Source organism: Cervus elaphus, chromosome 27 (genome assembly GCF_910594005.1).
Source record: "Cervus elaphus chromosome 27, mCerEla1.1, whole genome shotgun sequence".
NCBI classification, from domain to species: domain Eukaryota; kingdom Metazoa; phylum Chordata; class Mammalia; order Artiodactyla; family Cervidae; genus Cervus; species Cervus elaphus.
In genome coordinates, this window is record NC_057841.1 from 59,218,470 (window position 1) to 59,233,794 (window position 15,325).

Consider the following 15,325-nt stretch of genomic DNA (forward strand, 5'->3'; position numbering starts at 1 on the left):
TCCGTGTCATGCCCAAGACCTTATCAGGTTGGAGTTTATGTTCCATGTGGCAGGAAAGGCAACGGAGGCTGAGTAATCAGACCTGGCTCTTCACGAGCTGGTTCAATGGCCTGTCTTGTATCTCAGAGCAGCATCGAGCCTCCCTCTCTTTGCTGCCTGTGGCCAGGGTTGGCTATCCGTTTCCAACACTGTCTACTCCAGCTTTCTTAAGTGAAGGATTCTTGAAAGGGTCATTCCTTTCTTAGCTGATGGGTAGAAAGAGCTGCAGGCTCAGGTCTGGCATTTGTTTTTTCTTTTTAAGATTTTTTGACGTGGACCATATTTATAGTCTTTATTGAATTTGTTACAGTATTGCTCCTGTTTTATGTTTTGATTTTTTGTCTGCAAGGCATGTGGGATCTTAGCTCTCCAATTGGGGATCGAACCCACACTCCCTGTTTTGGAAGGCAAAGTTTAACCACTGGACCACCAAGGAATTCCCATGGTGGTGTTGTTTTTAATTCCTTGGACATTTTAGCTATGAAATAGTTAAGACAATTGCAAAGGGTGAGGGGCACCATAACAAATATCCTTGCACTCACTACCCAGGGGAAGGAATAAAATGTTACAAACCATTGTAGGAGCCTTCCCTTTATTCCTTCCTTCCTTTTTGAATTTGGCTTATCCTTAATTTGGAACTTACCATTCCCAGGCATTTCTTTATATTATATTTTAATACATATACTTCTAAACATACATATTTAATACATATACTTCTAATACATATTAAGTATGTTACTTAATATGGTGCATGTGAAACATTTTATAAATAGAGTAAGACTACCTGCATTCTACTCAAGGTTCCTATTCAACCTTGAGTCATCCATTGACTTGACATGGGTAGGTCTGTTTCATTTGTTTTTACTGCCTTGAGAAGGAAAAGGCAACCCACTCCAGTATTCTTGCCTGCAAAATCCCATGAACAGAGAAGCCTGGCAGGATATAGTCCATGGGTTCACCAAGAGTTGGACACGACTTAGCAACTAAACCACCATATAATATATGAATACTGTCTTATATATGACATATATACTACAGTTTGTTTATCCATTCTCCTGCAGATATGCATATAAAACATCTTTAAAAGATAAATGAGTCTCTGAACACCATGTAAACTGTGGCACCTGGAACTGTGTTTCCTAGAGCCGTACCATCTCAGACAGTAGCCATGAGCTGTGTGTAGCCACTGAACACTCGAAACCTGCCAGGTCCAAACTGAGACGTGTCGAAGCTGGGATATACGCCGCAGATACCAAGACATAGTGTGACAGAAGGAAAAGAAAACGTCTCCTTATTAATCACTTGGCTATACCGTTAAATAAGATATATTATTATTATAAATTTCTCCTGTTTCTTTTTGCTTTTTAAAACTGTACTAGAAAATTCAAAATTACATATTTGCCTTGCATGTGGATTTCATGGTATTTCTATCAGTCAGCCATTCTCTAGGCTGTAAGCTTTTGGTGGCCTGGGGCCCAGTTTGTCCCATTCATCCTTATAAAGCCAGTGCTCAGAACAGCAGTGATGCAAAGACGAGCATGGGATAAGCTACTGAATAGATGAATGAATTGATGAATGACCAGAGGAGATGATTACTGAAGATGATTACATGGAGACCATTGCTTCCATAATTCCACTTAGTTCAGCCCTTCACCCTCAAGAAGTTTGCAAACGGAATTCTTTTAGGAATCACATCTGAACCTCGTTTTGTCTGTCAACTCCTAGGTTGACCGCAGATGGACACAAGACCCTCCCCACACGCAGGTGGGTGGAGGTTGACTGCTGTTCTTGGGGAAGGCCCACCAGCCAAGGCAGCCTAATGCAACTGTGTCTGTGTTCAAGTCTCTTACTGTTATATGGTGTCCCTGAGCCCAGCTGTGTGTGTGTGAGTGTGCGCACAGGTTGAAGTGGGGGGGAAATGGGTATATTTTCTTCCATCCAGTAAACCAGAGAGAACCATCCATCCCCTGGAGTCTGACATCCTCATTTTTGTTCTCAAGAACACTTCAGTCAAAAATAATAATCTTCCTTTCGCCTACCCTCGACTCATACTCTTTACTTGACTCAACTATTGGCAAGAAGACCAGTTCTTTCTGCTGCCCTTGCATAATTCCAGTGTATTGCCCTGATCCAGTGTATCAGGGCATTCCTGAGCCATGGTGGAATGATTGAAGTTATAAGCACTTGAAAACATGGAGAGTAATGTAGACACCAAGATAACCATGAAAGTGGCTTGTTCCCAAACACTGTTGTATTCTATAGAGAAACCCAGCAGATGAAGAGCCAAAACTTACCAAGCAAATGAAGAAATTTTTTAAAAAAAAGTTATATATGACTCTACGCACTATTTAAAGAGTGCATGCTCCTTGGGCATTTTAAACACAATTGCACTACTTTAGAAGTTGCTTCAGATTTCTTCAGGGACCTTTGACTGCATAGGATTGGGGTGGAGGCTATGTCCCTGTTTGGCCCAGGGTGAGTGGTGTGGGTAGCTTCTTTTACCAGGGTAAGTGATAAAGAAAAAGGTGGACTTGTGTTTTTTTATCCAAGTCCATGCATCTTTATGGGTGTGGGGCAGGAAAAGAAGCAGATAAACCTTTTTCTCCTCCCTGAATCCACAAGGAAGAAGAGGGAACCACAGTTTTGGAGGCCTGGCCCAAATCTAGGAAAAAAAGGTCTCCCTGAGAAAGAAAATTACAAGTTCAAAGGCTGGGACACTTCTCAGGGTGACCGACAGCATATTACTCCATTTCTTTCACTTCAGTGAACTCAATCATGAAAACAGTGAGGGCATAAGATGTTTCATGTTGACGATCACTTAAGAAATTCAGGCAATGCCCTGGCAGTCCGGTGCTTCGGACTTGGCACTTTTACTGCCGGAGGCCTGGGTTCAATCCCTGGTTGGGGAACTGAGATCCTGCAAGCCAACAGTGAGCACCGTCCGCCCGCCACATCCAGCCGCTCACTCTGCTGCACTCCAGGGGCCCCTGGTTCCGCGTCAGTGTAATGAGAGGGTCACCCCAGCTGCGGGACAGGCAGGAGGCTGTCTAATGTCACCAGTCCCCTCCGGAGCGGCGGCAAAAGGCACTCTGCTCTGAGCCCAGAGCCAACCTCTGAATCCTGGTCAACGCTGTGGTCTAGGAAGCCACCAGTAGTCTCTGAGCCCAGAGCCAGCCTCTGAATCCTGGTCAACGCTGTGGTCTAGGAAGCCACCAGTGGTCTCTGAGCCCAGAGCCAGCCTCTGAATCCTGGTCAACGCTATGGTCTAGGAAGCCACCAGTGGTCTCTGAGCCCAGAGCCAACCTCTGAATCCTGGTCAGCGCTGTGGTCTAGGAAGCCACCAGTGGTCGCTGAGCAGTCACAAAATTTCCACTTTGCGTGAAATAAGCTCAGAATCTTCTTTGACAAAGCAAAAGGGAAGCCTATTGAATGGGAGAAAACATTTGCAAATCATATGACTGATAAAGGGTCGATATCCAAACTATGCAAGCAGCTTAAACAACTCAGTTTTAATAAAGGCAAACAACTTGACTGAAAAAAATGGGCAGGAGACCTGAATTTGAGATTTTTCTAAAGAAGGTGTGCACATGGCTAACAGCACATGCAAAGACAGTCAACATTGCTAATCAGAGAAATCAAACCAAAACCACAATGAGATATCACCTCACACCTGTCAGAACGGCTGTCGTTAAAAAGTCTAGAAATAACAAAAGGAGAGGATGTTGGAAAAAGGGAACCCTAGCGCACTGTTGGTGGGAATGTAAGTTGGTGCAGCCACTATGGAAAACAAAATGGAGATTCCTCAAAAAACTAAAACTAGAACGACCATAGGATCCAGCAGTCCCACTCTCGGGCATGTCACCAAAGAAAACAAAAACACTAATTCAAAAAGATACATGCCCCGCAATGTTCACAGCAGCCTTGGTTTTTTTTTTTCTTACCATTATTAATAATAGCCACTATATGTAATCAACATGGGTGTCCATCAACAAATAAATAGATAAGGAAGATGTGGTATATTTAGTCAGTAGAATATTACTTAACCATAAAAAGAATGAAATTTTGCCATTTGTAACAACATGAATGGACCTTGAGGATATTATGCTTGGAGAAATGTCAGACAGAGAAAGATAAATACTGTAAGTTATGAAACAAGCGGAACTAAAACACAGAGCCAACAAATAAATAAAACAGAAAGAGACTCATAGGTATAAAGAACAAACTAGTGGGCAGAGGGAAGAGAAGAGGGACAAAGCAGGCGTAGGAGATCAAGAGGTTCACTCCGGGATTTCCCCGGCAGTCCAGGGGTTAGCAGTCCCTGCTCCCACTGAAGGGTGTGGGTGCTCCCACTGCATGCCACATGGCCAAACATATAAGTATACATAAAATCAAACCAAGCAACGGGCTAGTCTGCAGATTAAAAAAGAGAGACAGAGAAGTATAAACTGCTATGTATAAAATAAGGTACAAGGATATATTGCCCAGAGCAGGGGATATGGCCAATATTTTATAACAACTTTAAAGGGAGTACAAGCTATAAAAATACTGAATCACCATTGCCTACCTGAAACTGATACTGTAAATCAACTATACTTCAATTTAGAAAAAGAAAGATTAACAGACAGTTCATTTCAAAGCATATACAATGACAAAGCATGCAAAGAAATGTTCAGCATCATTAGCCATGATGGAAATGCAAATTAAAGCCCTCACGAGATACCAGAACACACCTATCAGAATGAGTAAAAAATCTGTGATAAGACAAAATGCTGGCAAGGATATGGAATCATTGGCTCTCTCATGAATGTTGCTGCTGCTAAGTCACTTCAGCCGTGTCCAACCCTGTGCGACCCCATAGACGGCAGCCCACCAGGCTCGCCCGTCCCTGGGATTCTCTAGGCAAGAACACTGGAGTGGGTTGCCACTTCCTTCTCCAATGCAGGAAATTGCTAGTGGGAATATAAAATGCTGCAGCCTGTCTAGAAAACAGTTTTTCAGTTTCCTAGAAAACGAAACAAGCGTTTACCATATGATTCAGCACCTGCACTCTTCGGCATTTACTCCGAGAAACAAACCTTACGTTCATGCAAACCTGTACACAAATGTTCACAGCAGCTTTGTTCACAACAGCCTCAAACTGGAAACCCAGATGTTCAGCAGGTGACTGGTTAAACCACCTGTAGTGTATCCATGTCTCGGAACACCATCCAGCAATAACAGGGAACAGACTCCTGACTCGCCACAACCGGGATGGACCTCAGGCGGAAAAAAGCCAATCACAAAGGTTCCACACTGTCCAATTTCATTTATGTAGCATTCCTGAAATAACAAAATTACAGGTAGGGAAAACCGACTAGTGGTTGCCAGGGCTGAGGTTAGGACTGGGAAGATATGAAAGGCAACACAAGGCCGCCTGGGGGTGATGGAACAGCTCCGGATCTTAATTATGCTGCTGGTTATGTGAGGGCAGACGTGTGACAAAATTGCATCAGATGCCTCCTACCCACGCACGCACACACACACAACATACACACTTGTGCGTGCCTGCTCAGTCGCTTCAGTCGTGGCCCACTATTTGCGACCCCATGGACTCTAGCCCGCCAGGCTCCTCTGTCTATAGGGATTCTCCAGGCAAGAATACTGGAGTGGGTTGCCATTTTCTTCTCCAGGGATCTTCCCGACCCAGGGATCGAGCCCGCATCTCTTACATCTCCTGCATTGGCAGGCGGGTTCTGTAGCACTAGTCCATACACATGAGTGCTTGTAAAATTAGTGAAATCTGAATAAGCCCTCTGGATCCTCTCAACATCGGTTTCCTGGCTTTGATACTGTCCTATAACATTCCTTCTTTTTTTTTTTTTTTTTTGCTAAGCTGCTCTGTGAGCCATGGGGAATCCTAGTGTCCCCACCAGGATCACCCACAGTGGAAGCTGAGTCTGAACCACTGGACCGCCAGGGAAGAACTGACGCTGTACCATAGATTTTACCCCTAGAGGAGGCTGGGCATGGGGTACAGCTGACTTAACCTGCATTTTTTTTTTCTCCTGCAACTTCTTGTGATCCTATACATATTTCAAAATAAAAAGTCAAAACTGCAGTTGGGTGTAAAACAATTTTTTAAATTTAAAATTGCCTCAGGATAGACGCATTTATCAGAGAAGACAATGGCACTCCACTCCAGTACTCTTGTCTGGAAAATCCCATGGACGGAGGAGCCTGGTGGGCTGCAGTCCATGGGGTCGCTGAGTCTATGGGGTCGCACAGAGTTGGACACAACTGAAGTGACTTAGCAGCAGCAGCAGCAGACACATTTATAGCACTAACATTTTACATATATACTAATTTGCTTCAGTAAGTATTATCGTTGTTGTTTAGTCACTAAGTTGTGTCCGATTCTTTCGTGGGCCTCATGGATTGCAGTCCACCAGGCTCCTCTGTCCAAGGGATTCTCCAGGCAAGAATACTGGAGTGGGTTGCCATTTCCTTCTCCAGGGGATCTTCCCGACCCAGGAATGGAACCCAGGTCTCCTGCACTGGCAGGTGGGTTCTCCATCTCTGAGCCACCTCGAAAACATCTTCGGTAAGCGTGTCTCCTTGTAAATCTATCCCGCCTTTTCTTTTCCTGTGGTCTGTTCTGCCAAATGTAGCCTCAGACATTTGGTATGATCCTTGTAGACTGTTGTATGATTTTCTAGATTTTTGCTAGATGGATCTAGATGTGATATGTGGGCAGTCAACTGGATCAACTGGGTTGAACACTGTGGTTACTTTTGTAAACATCTCATGGGAAATCTTGTTGCAGCATAAATAGATTCTGTGATTCCACATAGGAGGAGTGAGCTTGCTCAGCCTTGTGGAGGTCACAGGGTTATGAGTATCTTTCAAGACTCTCGCTTCCTGAACTCAACCTTTATTGTGCTCTCCATGTTTGCCGATACATCTGATACCCTTGAGGTGTGTCTTTAAAATAATGTGACTTTTTAAAAGTACATAATCCTATGCTGATCTCCTGTTAGGTGCAAGCTGTATTGCGTGTATTATTTACAACTCACACTAATCCAGAGAAAACACATGTTTTCTAATTTTCCTTAAGATGTAGACATGAGAAGCTGTTTGTCTGAAATCATTCTTGGATAGCATTCCAGTAATGCAGTTCCTGCTCACAGCACTGTTGAAACTCTCCTTCGGGGCTTTATTTTTATTTATGTTTTGACTCTGTGGCATATTCTTTTTTTAATTGATCTCAATTGTGGAGATTGTTCATCTTTTTAGTTTGGAATTTAGTTATCTACCTACCTATCCATCCATATTTATTTTTCATCAAAAGCAATTCAGCACAAAGTAAAACACCAAGGCATTATTTTTTCACTTGCCAGGTTAGAAAAATTTATCTCTGGTACCAGTAAGGATGCTGAGGAAAAGGAAATCTCTGCTTGCTGGGTGTGTTTTGCTACAATATTTTGGAAATCAGTTTGGCAGTGTATGTGTCCAAAGCTTTCAAAATGGTTCACTCCTTTTCATGAAGGATTTCACTTCCGGGCATGTATGCTTCCCAGGTGGAGGTAGTGGTAAAAACAGGTTGGACAATACAGGAGACGTAAGAGACACAGATTCCATCTCTGGGTCGGGAAGAGCCCCTGGAGGTGGGCATAGCTACCCACTCCAGTATCCTTGTCTGGAGAATCCCCATGGGCAGAGGAGCCTGGCGGGATACAGTTCATAATGTCGCAGAGAGTCGGACAGGACTGAAGCAACTTAGCACGCGCATGATACGTTTTACAATTTATCCAAAGTGATGTTCACTGCAGTTCATATGAAATAGAGGGAAATAAAAACCCAGTCCATTGCCAACAGAACGTGTTCCAACCCCCAATTTACTGGAATGGTACTCTTTTTGGACCACACTGCATGGCTTGCAGGATCGCAGCTCCCCAAGCAAGGATCAAACGTGGGCCCTAAAGGGTCAGAGCATGTGTCATGCTCAGACTGCAGCCTGCCAGGCTCCTGTTCACGGGATTTCCCCAGTGGTTTGCCATTTCCTCCTCCAGGGGATTTTCCCAGCAGGGGAATGAACCCACATCTCCTGCATTGACAGGCAGATTCTTTACTTCTGAGCCCCAGGGAAGCCCAGAGATGAGGGCAGAGAATCCTAACCTCGAGGCCACCAGGGAACCCCCTGCAGTGTTAACGCATCTTCTCTCCCAGGGAGTCATGGTGGGGTGATCACAGGAAGAAATTAAGCCATGCTGCCAACCGCAGCTAGAGGTGGTTGGGGAAAGTCACCACCCCTACTGTGCAGCAAGTGTTATAGAGTTCCAGCTGATATCATTTGCATCTCAGAGTGCAAGGTATTTTAGCTGACTTCTATTTTGCGTGTGTAAAGGGCCCAGCACACATCCTGCAGTGAGAGTCCAATACATTCAGATTTTGAACACGTGTATCATAAATGCAGACCTTCCAGGACTATTCTGATGTAAACAGCTATTTAGATAGGTATATTATCACATGCTCATTTGCAAATCAATCTCATTCAAAGGCTTTTCTGCAGCGCCTTTGGTAATGTTTGCCTTTCTTTCTCTTCCTCCACCCCCTTGCTACCAGTGAGTTCATCCTCCTTATTCATTCTGCCCTTTTCATACAAAACGACTGTGTTCTTCAAAGATGCCAATACTGGGAAAGACAAAAGCAGAGGAACTATTGCATTCTAAAGGAAACCAAATGCATTTAATGACCCTGCACTGGACTCCATACAAAAAAAAAAACCTAAAATTGCTGTCGAGGACATTTCCGATACAATTGGTGCGATCAGGAGATCCACAAATAACAACTATATTGTGTCAATGTTAAAATTTTGATTTTGGTAATTGTACTATGATAATGTATATTCTTAGGAAGTAAACATATTTAATCTTTCAGGATTAAAGGCTGTGATGTCTACAACTTTGTTTTAAATGTTCAGAAAAATATGTATAACATGTAGTATCTGTGTTATGTATAATATAGATAAAACAAATGAGGCAAATGCTTTCCATAGATTAGACTGACTAAAGATACTGGATAAGGTTTTTAAAATGCAGCCTATAAAATACCGATTTATGTAGAACCATGCTGTGAAATCCTGCTCAGTTAAACCAGCGTCCTTAGCAGTATTGAAAGAAAGAAGACATCTTCATCACTTCCTTAGCAATTGCCCACAGAGCTCTTCTATGGCTGGCTCATGGCTGCCTTTTCAGACATTCTAGATGTCCAGAGAGGTCTCCCAGTAAGATATCCAGCTGTGTGTGGTAGAAAGCACTGAAGTTCAATACACTTTGGCTAATGATAGTGATTAGCCTTTCCATCCTAAAGGAAATCAGTCCTGAATATTCATTGGAAGGACTGATGCTGAAGCTCCAATATTTTGGCCACCTGATGCGAAGAACTGACTCATTTGAAAAGACCCTGATGCTGGGAAAGATTGAAGGGGGGACGAGAAGGGGATGACAGAGGATAAGATGGTTGGATGGCATCACTGACTCGATGAAAATAAGTTTGAGTAAACTCCAGGAGTTGGAGATGGACAGGGAGGCCTGGCGTGCTGCAGTCCATGGGGTTGCAAAGAGTCAGACATGATTGAGTGACTGAACTGAACTGAATGGTAGTGATATTTGCAAATAATAAAAGAGGTTTGGGTTGATGAATTCATTGTCAAGATTATATCTGGGGCTTCCGTGGTGGCTCAGTGGCAGAGAATCCTCCTGCCGATGCAGGAGACACAGGATTGATCCTTGATCCGGGAGGATCTGACATGCCTTGGAGGAGTAGCCCCTACTCACCACAACTAGAGAAAAGCTCTCATAGCAGTAAAGACCCAGCACAGCCAAAAATAATTTTTAAAAAAAATTACATTTGATAGCAGTGTCTTGCTAGCAGTGTTTCTGCTTTGCAAATCTAGTTTATAGTTTTGAGGTACAGTTTAAGGCTCTTTATCCATCAAAGGAACGTTAGAAGATATCATGGTCCTTATGAAGGCAATCATTAATACCTTCTTTTTGCCCAGGAGCTTATACATTTCAAAGCAATGATACATCCGTGTTAGCCATGTTTCCATTTTCCCTGCATGCAGATTCATAGTCTCCTTCTCAGCTGAAGGAAAGAACTGCAGTCAGGGTTATAGTTTAAACTGATGGCACATTTCCTGATGCCCAGCCCAGTTCTGTTTACTAGGCTGGGCAATCTCTTCTATTGTTAGAACAGTAGAGCCATATAAACATTAACTACAATGGTTTTTTTCCCCTTATTCCAAAAAGAAAAAAAACTCTGAAAGAAAATCATTCTCACTAGGTATCATGTTCTTTAGGTGATCCATAGCTTAAAATATGCATGAGATCGTATGCACTTATATTTGCCTGAAGAAATTCTGGGAGAATACACTTGAAACTGATCAAACAAATCAGTGACCTGCAAGGGCTTGAAGATGAAAACTGGACTCCACAAAAGTTGGTTTCTTTTCTCAGATGGCTTTAATTTTATTTTTAAATTTTTTTTCTGAAAAAGTTTTTGCCGTAAAGTATTTCAAATTCATGAACCATGTGTATTTATTATTGAGAAGAAAAAAATCCACTGCTATCTGATGAGCTCAAAGAAGCAACCTTGACTTTCAACTGTGTAACTGTAGTTCTCTGCCCCTGACTACTTCTTTTGTTACATCCATCAAGCAGGTGTTGTCAGTAACAGATGGCAAAGAATAAGTTGACTTTTATGAGGCTAACTGCATGTAAAGTACAGCTGCCCTCCCCACTGTTCTTTGGCAATCTTCTGTCCAAAGGTAAACATAATACATTGAAAATGAAGTCTGTGGCTTTGTTCAAGAGAAGCAGCATCATATGAACTCTTCTTAATGCCAAATGGATTTTTTTCAACTCTGATTTTTCAAAAATCACATGAAAGAAAATTGCAGTCTTTTTCCTTTAAAAAAAACTTTTGTTATATTCTTTTTCTAATGGCAAAAAGACGATTAAATGCATTATTGTAGAAACTTAGGAAATTCACAAATATTAAAGAGGAAAGTTCACTAAGTCAGAATTTCACAGGGCTGAAGTTAACCTTTTATAACAGGAACCCATTTACAAGGCAGGGAATGAATTTCAATCTTTGTTGTGATAAGATAATTTTTTCACATAAGATGTGATACTGAAGACTAAACTACCGCATGATCCAGCAATTCCACATCTGGGTATTTTCCCAAAGAAAACAAAAACATTAATATGAGAAGATATAGGCACCTTCATAGTATTGCAGCATTACTTACAATAGCCAAGATATGGAAGCTATCTAAGTGTCCACCAACAGATGACTGGATAAAGAAAACGTGAATATATCTACAATGGAAATTTTTCAGCCGTGAAAAAGAACAAACTAGTGCCATTTGTAGCAACATGGATGGACCTCAAGAGCATCATGCCAACTGAAATAAGACAGAGAAAAGATAAATACCACATGAGCTCACTTACGCATGAAATCTTTAGAAAAACGACGACAACAAAAAAGCTCATAGAAGCAGAGGACAGATTGGTGGATGCCAGAGACAGAGAACCGGGGAAATGGGCAAAGCTTGTGAAAGGATCAAAAGGCACAAACTTTCAGATACTAATAAGTCATGAGAGTGTAATCTACAGCCTGGTGACTACAGTTAGTAATACTGAATTGCATATTTGAAAGTTGCTAAGAGTCGATTTTGAAAATTCTCATCCCAGGAAAACAATTCTAGCCATGTGTGATGCGTGGTACGAGCTAAGACTTATCGTGGTCTGGGCCCCAGTGGCTCAGCAGTTAACAAATCCCCCTGCAATGTAGGAGACACAGGAGACGTGGGTTTGATCCCCGGGTCAGGAAGACGCCCTGGAAGAGGGCATGGCAACCCACGCCATATCCTTGCCTGGGAAATTCCATGGACAGAGGAGCCTGGTGGGCTCCAGTCCACAACCTGCAAAGACTCAGACGCGGCTGAAGCACCCTGAGCCCTGCACCGCACTGCGGTCATCGTTCCACAAAATACTCAAATGTCAAATCATGGTTTTACACGTGAAACTAATAATGTTGTTTCTCCACGGTACCTAAAAAAAATCTCGTGTATAGAAAACACAAAAGTTATTTTTACCCCTTATGGAGTGAGGGGGCAGTCTCTGTACCTTCTGGGGGGCTGTAGTGTGGTCTGAGTTCCCCTTCTCAGCAATGAGTGTTTCAGAAACATGAACACCGGCAACAAACACAACAGCAACAGTGGTGAGAATATGAGGAGCAACGATGTGCCTTCCCAGGTGGCCTGGTGGTTAAGGCTTCGCCTTCCAATGCAAAGGCTGTGGGTTCAACCCCTGGTCATGGAGCAAAGATCTCACACATGCCTGTGCTCAGCTGTTCAGTCAGGTCAGACTCTCTGTGACCCCATGGACTGTAGCCCACCAGGCTCCTCTGTCCATGGAATTCTCCAGACAAGAATACTGAAGTGGGTTGCCATGCCCTCCTCCAAGCGATCTTCCTGACCCAAGCATCAAACCTCCATCTCCTGCATTGGCAGGCAGATTCTTTACTGCTGAGCCAAGATCTCACCAACCAAAAAACCAGAGCATAAACAACAGAGGCAATATTGTAACAAATTCAATAACGACTTTAAAAATGATCCACATGAAAAAAAAAATCTTAAAAAAAAAAAGGAAAGAAACAATTATGACCACTTAGAGCTCACTTACCCTGTTCCAGGCACTAAATTTAAAAGAAAAAGTGCTTTTTTTCCCTGCCTAAGTCATAAGAATCACCCTCTCAAAGCAAAAACAAAGGCCACCAACTATCTCTGGGTAATGAGTTACTTTACGAGGGTTATCATACAAGATGGGCTTCCCTGGTGGCTCAGACTGTTAAGAATCCGCCTGCAATGCGGAGACCGGGGTTCGATCCCTGGGTCGGGAAGATCCCCTGGAGAAGGGAAAGGCTACCCGCCCCAGTCTTCTGGCCTGGAGAATCCCATGGACAGAGGAGCCTGGTGGGCTACAGTCCGTGGGGTCACAGAGATTCCGAGTTAGATGCAGCTGAGGGACTAACACACACACACCATACAAGATACCACCTACTAGAGGGCGAAGGCAATGGCAACCCACTCCAGTGTTCTTTCCTGGAGAATCCCAGGGACGGGGCAGCCTGGTGGGCTGCCGTCTATGGGGTCGCATAGAGTCGGACACAACTGAAGTGACTTAGCAGCAGCAGCAGAGGGCTTAAACAACAGAGACTTCTCTCACCGTTCTGAAGGCCACACGTCTGACAAGATGGCGTCCACAGGTTTGTCTCCCCGAGGCCTCTGGCTTTCGGGCTTGCAGGCAGCACCCACTCCGGGTGTCCTCACCTGGCCTGTCCTCCCTGGCACCCGCCTCTTTCTATAAGGACAGCAGTTCTGCTGGAGTCGAACTTCACCCAGAACATTAATTCCAGAACGTTAACCTTAATTACCTCCTTAAAGGCCCCGCCTCCAAATGCAGTCGAATCTGGGCTTAGGGCTTCCACGTGTGAATCTGGGTGGAGACACAACCCAGCCCATAGCAGCTAACACACTCCTGCACTTTCTCTCTACCCCTCGGGCCCCCACCAGAGCTCAGTAAACCTCTGGCCAGCGCAGGGTCTCGGCAGAGGTGTTGGCTATCTCTGCTGATTGCTTCCCTGCGAGGGCTGCAGACCGGGGTTGGGGCAGGCTGGCCTGGAGGTTTACATCTCAACAGCAGCAGCGGCGGCGGCATGAGTTCATATGTGGTGAGACCTGTTCCGTTTTTTATATGGATGGTTTTCTTTGATTTTAACAGTAAACCCTACGAAACACTATTAGTATCTCCAATTTATAGTTATGTAAGGGAAACACAGAGAAGTTGAATAATTTACCCGAAGTCATCCAGCTTGAATGTTAACTTTACAAAAAGAAGCAGAGAAAAATATGAGCGAAAGAGAGAGAGAAAGACTGGTCGATTGATGGAGAAGATCCACAAACCAGAGAAAGAAAAAGATTCACAAACCAGGAAAGGCAAGAATTCAGGCAAGCAGAGAGAGAAAGCAATAGCTAGATGGACATGTGGACTTTCTCCGTGGCTCAGTGGTAAAGAGCCTGCGTGCAATGCAGGGGACGCAGGTCTGCACCCTGGGTTGGGAAGCTCCCCTGGAGAAAGGAAATGGCAAGCCACTCCAGTGTTCTTGCCTGAGAAATCCCATGGACACAGGAGCCTGGTGGGCTACAGTCCATGGAGTCTCAAAGAGCCGGACATGACTCAGCATGCACAGGAACACAACAACAACCAAGAAAGACATAACTCTGCCCCCATAGGACTTGCAATATATCAGAGGAGGCAAACATTAAACGAGTAATTACAACGAAGAGTGGGTGGGAGAGGGAGAATCTCCAGTCAGCAGCGCAGCAGAGGCAGAGGCCCAGGGCAGAGGGACAGAGTTTGCGGGAAGGCTCTTTGTTTAATTTTTATGTTTTAATGTAAGTATAGTTGATTTACAGTGTTGTGTTAGCATCTGGTACACAGCAAAGTGATTCAGTTACACGTAATGTGTGTGAGTGCTCATCGTGTCCAACTCTTCATGACCCCATGGACTGTAGCCTACCAGGCTCCTCTGGCCATGGGATTTTTCAAGCAAGAATACTGGAGTGGGCTGCTATTCCCTTCTCCAGGGGATCTTCCCAACCCTGGGATCAAACACAGGGTTCCTACATCTCCTGCATTGCAGACAGATTCTTTTCACTGCGCCCCCTGGGAAGCCCCGGTTACACACATGTAACAAACCAAAACAAAGCCATTGTGAATGCTATATACATATGTATTATTTTTCATATTCTTTTCCATTATAGCATATTATAAGATAATGAATACAGTTCCCAGTGCTATACAGTAGGACCTTGTTGATTATCTACTTTATATATACTGATTTATATCCACTAATCCCAAACTCCTCATTTATCCCTCTCCTACACCTTTTCCCCTGGGTCACCCTAAGTTTGTTTGCTATGTCTGTGAATCTGTTTCTATTTTATTAATAAGTTCATTTGTATTATTTTTTTAGATTCCACATATAAGTGACATCATATGATATTTGTCTTTGGCTTACTTCACTTCCACAAATAGATGGGGAAACAATGGAAACAGTGACAGACTTTATTTCTGGGGGCTCCAAAATCACTGCAGATGGTGACTGCAGCCATGAAATTAAAAGACGCTTGTTCCTTGGAAGGAAAGTTATGACCAACCTAGACAGCATATTAAAAAGC

General features: G+C 43.6%; 1 protein-coding gene across 2 annotated transcripts in view; it reads right to left on the reverse strand.

Moving 5' to 3' along the window:
- Positions 1–13,438, reverse strand: part of ATP8B1 (ATPase phospholipid transporting 8B1) — a 148,438-nt gene extending 135,000 nt beyond the window's left edge. Inside the window, exons 1-2 of one of the 2 annotated variants that reach the window (XM_043888797.1) lie at positions 13,311–13,438; positions 5,280–5,358 (exon numbers count right to left, since the gene is read on the reverse strand). The gene's annotated coding sequence lies outside the window, so the exon portion shown is untranslated. The remainder of the gene's footprint in view (positions 1–5,279; positions 5,359–13,310) is intronic. The other variant, XM_043888798.1, reaches the window with a different exon arrangement.
- Positions 13,439–15,325: the final 1,887 nt, after the last annotated feature.